The sequence below is a fragment of the Hypomesus nipponensis genome, chromosome 4, assembly GCF_054491055.1.
Source record: "Hypomesus nipponensis isolate SF chromosome 4, ASM5449105v1, whole genome shotgun sequence".
Classification (NCBI taxonomy): Eukaryota; Metazoa; Chordata; class Actinopteri; order Osmeriformes; family Osmeridae; genus Hypomesus; species Hypomesus nipponensis.
The window spans coordinates 13,031,321-13,037,320 of NC_140364.1; positions in this window are offsets into that span (position 1 = coordinate 13,031,321).

Sequence of the window (6,000 nt, forward strand, 5' to 3'; positions counted from 1 at the left end):
GGGAGGGAGGGAGGGAGGGAGGGAGGGAGGGAGGGAGGGAGGGAGGGAGGGAGGGAGGGAGGGAGGGAGGGAGGGAGGGAGGGAGGGAGGGAGGGAGGGAGGGAGGGAGGGAGGGAGGGAGGGAGGGAGGGAGGGAGGGAGGGAGGGAGAAACCTAGAAAGAGAGAGATGGGAGACCAGTCCTCTGTTTTTCTGTTGGCTTAGTTGTGTGTGCTGGCCTTTGGATCTGCCCTTCCCCAGTACTACATCTGAGTCACTGTGTCTCTTTGATGACACAGTGACTTCTGGCCAGGTTGGCCTTTTGAGTCGTGAACTTATCTGATTTTAACTGTCACATCTCCTAGGTCCTCACAAACACACACCAAAATCACCGTCCCCCCCTGGTGAATATTTCAGGAGGCCTCACTGTGGAACTGTGAGCATCTGTGCCACGCTCTCCGCAGCCCTTAGAGCTGGTACACACACTTGTCTAGCTGTGGAATAAACTGTGTGACACAGATGCATGAATACTTAATAAATGCACACGCGTGTGGGAGGCCGTAGAGGCCAACAAGGATGGAAAAAAACTGGAAAGTGAAAAAAAATCGTAATTCCTGTATTCAAAAAACGGTTTATGATACATCATTTTTTGCATTACAGGGATCTAAATGGACAAGGCTGATGATAATGGGTGCTTAGCACCGCCAATTGTTGATAATTGTATTTCACCTTTCTATAGATATAAGAATATTTTCTTACCATCCCATGCAGTTGTAAGAGGCTAGAACATTGTGGTCGTGTGTGTGTGTGTGTGTGTGTGTGTGTGTGTGTGTGTGTGTGTCTGCATGTGCGTGTGTGTGCGCCTTCTCATATCACATGTCAGTTTGTGCTTTGCTAAATCACTCTAAGGATGGAATGGAAAGTCACAAAACATGAACAGATGCACTTTCCCTCTATCATTACCTCAAACACACACACACACACACACACACACACACACACACACACACACACACCACCACACACGTACCACTATCACAATCCTTTGTTTCCTAGTCCTTCATTCCAAGGTACTGGGTTTCCCGGGTGTAAGACCACATGACCTTTGAACCCTCACATCCACCTTTTGACATTCAACAGGAAGAGTAATAAGGGCAGTGAAGACACTGATCTACAATCAGCCTCTCCTTCTGCCCTACATGGTTCGACTCTGAAATTGGGGAGTCACCCTGGAGTCCAGCCTGCCTTCAGTCCACATCATTTTGAAATTCCAAGGCCGAATGTTGCCAATATTTCCCCAAGCCCACCACAAGGGAAAACAGTTAAATAATACACTATCAATGAATTGCAACACATTAAGACATCTGTATCACCCCAGTCTATGCAATATAGTTTCAGCAAGAGATCACCTCTGGGATTCAATCTACTCCTACTTATTGGCAATCCTGATTAATGTTCATCTCTAACTGGATACCTAATGTACCCGAGCTGCAGATTGTTTTATTACTCCCAGCTTTCATGCGACTAGTTATTATGATAATCCCCTAGGACCGTCAACGCATTAACGGTCTGTTAAGTTGTCTGTAAGAGATTTCGGGGAGCATAGGACTTGTGTAGGTACGGGATGACAAACGTAACTTTATAATGCATGCATTCTCGATACGTGTTTCTCTTCGAGACAGACCGTTGATGAGTATGGCTATTGTAGGAAACAATCACACTGCATGTCTAAACTGACGTTTTCGTGAACTAAACAGTAGCTTTGTGAGGTAGCCTATGCTGGCACATTCATTCAATACCTACTAGGTTGCTTATATTTGTGTTTAAATATTTGTACTACAATTCCGCAAAAAAAAGGAAGCCTATGGTTATGATGAATTCTGCAGAGTATAATAGCCATTCCCAAATTAGATTGGGCTTGATCCCTGTCATCATTACGATCATTATTGGCATCCCGCACAGGAGATTCTGCTTGGACAGAAAATGATAGGATCATTTCCCACACATTAAAATCAAAACAAAAAATACTTACCAATTACAGCAAGGTGCGGCGAAGGCAAGGAATGGGTCAGAAGTTGTCAAATATCGGTTTGCGCCTGTTGTATCTGTAAGAATGTCATCGTTTAGGTTTTATTTTTGCTTTGCTGGTGCGTGGACGGCGATGGTTCAAAACGATTCTCAGCTCACTGGTCACTGACTGCATCCAAGGCGCGGTGAGAGATACGGTAGAGGGATGAGAACGGGGTGGGGAGGGGGTGCACGAGGGATGCGATTCCTGGTATGTGAAATTGAGCTGTAGCGGTAACGGGTGGTACTGTTGAATAGCAAGAAATCGGTGGAGAAAGGGAGGCAGAGACTCAATCTCCATGGTTACACACCTGACCCAGTTATAACCACAATGCGCGGGGATAACAAGGAACTGATGATTAGGATTCTTAATTAACTTAAAAACTCCTTCAGCCCATATGGATACCGTGCTTATATCTCATTTACACGCCTTATCGCTATGCTGCCAAGCTGCAGCTTTCGCTGGCTGGGGAAAGAGAGCAAGGTTTGCGGCACGTGCAACCTCGGATGGGCCCATGGGATGCTCTTAACACAACACATCTTATTGCAATCAGGGTCTTTAATATCGATTGATTGTGTTGGCTAATATCGTGCAGTGTGGATTTCCTATAGAAAGGTTTGTTATTTAAGGCTCCTGTTCAAATGTGTTCCATATATTGACTCGTATGCAGTATTACTGCTCAGTTTATGTCTTCACATTAAACATTTTTTAATAAAAAGTGACAAAGGTAGATGAAGGGTCACAGGTGTTCTGAAGTACATTTGCAGTATGTGTGTGTGTGGGGGTGTGTACATGTGTGTGTGTTTAAAAGACAACAAATGCAATCCACTCTAAACCACTTAGCTGTGCCCAATGCGGGTTATAGGCGTGTGATACATATTCAGGTTGAGAGCTTTATGGATTAGAGAGATACAACTTGAATGATGGGTCACAGGTGACAGGAACCTCATAGGGGGGAGAAAAAAAAAACTTTGATCAAATTAATGGACGCTTAACAGACCTGTCTGGCTGCATTAAAAAGCATGACCTGTTTCCCTGACCACCTTCTCCCTGGCCTTTCCCACCCTACATCACACACTGTTTACCCACAATACATTTCAACCTTGATCCCAACAGGAACAGAGACAGTTACTCCCAAGCAGTGTTGCCAGGTCTGCGGTTTTCCCGCGGAATTGGGCTACATTTGAAGCGTTGCCGCGGGTTGTATTTTCTGTCCGTCCGGGTAGGCCTAATTTGCATGCAAATTACATGAATGTCTTTAAATAAAAATCCACATTTTAAATGAAATAATTTATTTATACCCAAATCCTACCAAACTGACTCCAGGTCATGACGTACACATATGGACATGGGACGCGCCCACATACACACATGCACTGAGAAAACCTCCTGAAAACTGCTTTTAACGCTGGCATACTAAACATTTGGTGTTACTTTGTACTGTAGCTTTTACAATATATTTGTCAATGATAACAATGCTGTTGGACTTTAAAAGCAGTGTATATGGTTTGGTAGGGGCATATTTTGAGTTCTGATATTGGGCTGGTTTTTGGGCTGGTTTGGATTGGCCATTGGGCTGGTTTTGTTACTCAGAACTGGCAACCCTGCCTCCAAGGCATATGAGCTAAAGAAAATGGCTTGGTTCCAACCCAAACTCAGCCACCCTAACCCCCGTTCACTTAAGTAAGGATAAGGGAAGGATTGCTATTTGAGATTAATAGGAGATTAGAGGCAGGTACGTTGACCTATAGGAGCCTGAGGGGCAGTTTGTTGAACCCAGAGCCATATTAGTGAGACCTTGCAGGTGAAAATGTATAGCGCTGGGGAAAGAGTCTAACAATTCAAACACATAAATCCGACTGCTCGGATCAATGCCCTGTTTCCCAAAGGCGAGCCATTGAACCACAACACCATCCATCCAACTGCAGGGTCCTTTGTTCCAATTACTAGCCTGTGTTTTAAAAGCTGGCTTCTACTGGGAAACTCAATCATGAGGCAAGGAATCTCTAAAGAAAACACTGAAAAATTGTGGAAAAAGCTACTCAAAAAAGGCATCCGTGGCTGAGAGTGATTGCGCGAATAATGGCGGCAAATTAAGTGACACGTCACATTTAAATCTGTCCATTTGGTTTGAGATTCAAATTGATGATAAAACCCCAATGACAAAGCCACCTGTACACCATGGCTATACGACACTGTGGCAAATACAGCCAGCGTCACTAATGCTGCTGTATGCTGTGTTAAGCGTATTACTGATTCTCTCTGTTCCATGTTGGGGTCAGGTCTGTGGTAATTCATTTATCCGGTTCTGTACGCATCCCCAGTGAGCTGGGTGTCCTCATCTCCACCCAGTTGTGTGTGTGTGTGTGTGTGTGTGTGTACGGTGCGCGTGTGTGTGTCATCTACAGTATGATCCCATGAGACAAGGAAATGGGATTAGTTTACCAGTACAAACCTTCTGGCCCAAAGTGGAATGTCATATAAAGGTCAAATCAAAGTAGGCATGTTTGCGTAAGCATTTCCACAATTGTGAATCTTCTCGCATTTGTCAACATAGAGGATAAAACACCTGGTCCACTGTCAGCGCAAGTAAAATGTTTTAACAAGAATGACAATGACAATTAAAGATTAAAAACAAATGATTAGGCGACACCTCAGGGAGATCACACACACACGAAAATTGTATTTGTCCCATCAATCCACTTCCTGACAAAAGTGTCACAAGTGACATTTTGTACAATAAATAGAAACATAAATGCAGAGCAATATCACAGGTTGCTGAGACAGCTAACTCTGGGGTGATAAACTGTTACCATAACAGCAAACGATGGACTGATTCGTCATCATCAATGTTGCTCGGATCCACACCGACCGGCGAGTGCATAAGCTCAATTATCCAAACACATTGAGTGGTGAAGAGGCAATTTTCTGCAGCAACGGGAACAGATGTCTGTTTGTGCACTGCTGGGGAAACAGGAAAACTATAAATATATTCTGTACTTGGCTTGTCGTTTTTAGATGCTTTCCGGTGAAGATTTAAATAAATGCTTCTAAAATATATCGTTTCTTATTAATTTTTTTCCTTCATCAAATTACTATGTTGAATTATTTATGTTTTCTGTTGGGAGGGGGGAGGATAAGGAGGGAGAGAAAGAGACAGTTTCTTTGGTAGCTACGGTATCAGCAACATCAGCTTGGCCTGAAAAAGAACACAGTTTGGCCGAGCCTATAGCTTGAACCCAAAAGGTTTGATCTGCACAGTGCACACTTTTATTGACTTGGCGATGGAAGGACACAAACACAGACACGCACACGCACACAGAGCTCCAGTTCAACTCCACGTGCTGATTTAGGTCTATCAAAAAGGCTTGGTCTAAGTTACTACACCCGTCAGCTAAAAATACCCCCAGCTCAGCTCTGCCACAGCCCGCAAAAGCAGTTACTACTCTTTAATTCTCTGTTTTGTCACACTATCCTTGGTTCTCTTGTTCCTCCACTCTGGCATCACTGGCTGGATACAAATGTAATGTGTGATAGTTACACTGATCAGCGCTAGATAATACGTGTCAAGTGTTTGCAAAATGATTGGACCACGAGGTCTTGGAGCGCATCACTGTCGGTGCTCTAAATGATTTATGCCAGATGTTTTTTCTTGCATGTCGACGATGTCGTCGTCTACATTATATTACTCTCCATACGTTTGAATGGTTGTTATCCACGCGAAGGGTTAACGCTTCGATTCACAGCGCGGGTACTGCATCGATGTGGGACAGCGGACTGCAAATTTAAATCAGACCCAGCAGATAAATTGTTGATATAAATTACTGTACTGACGCCCCCTTCTGGCCACGGGATGACATTAATTTTAAGATGAAATCAATGGCTGCCAAAGTGACGTGGGTGTCGGCTTCCTTCTGATTGGTTAGTTGACGGCTCGCTTGTAGGCGCTGGCGC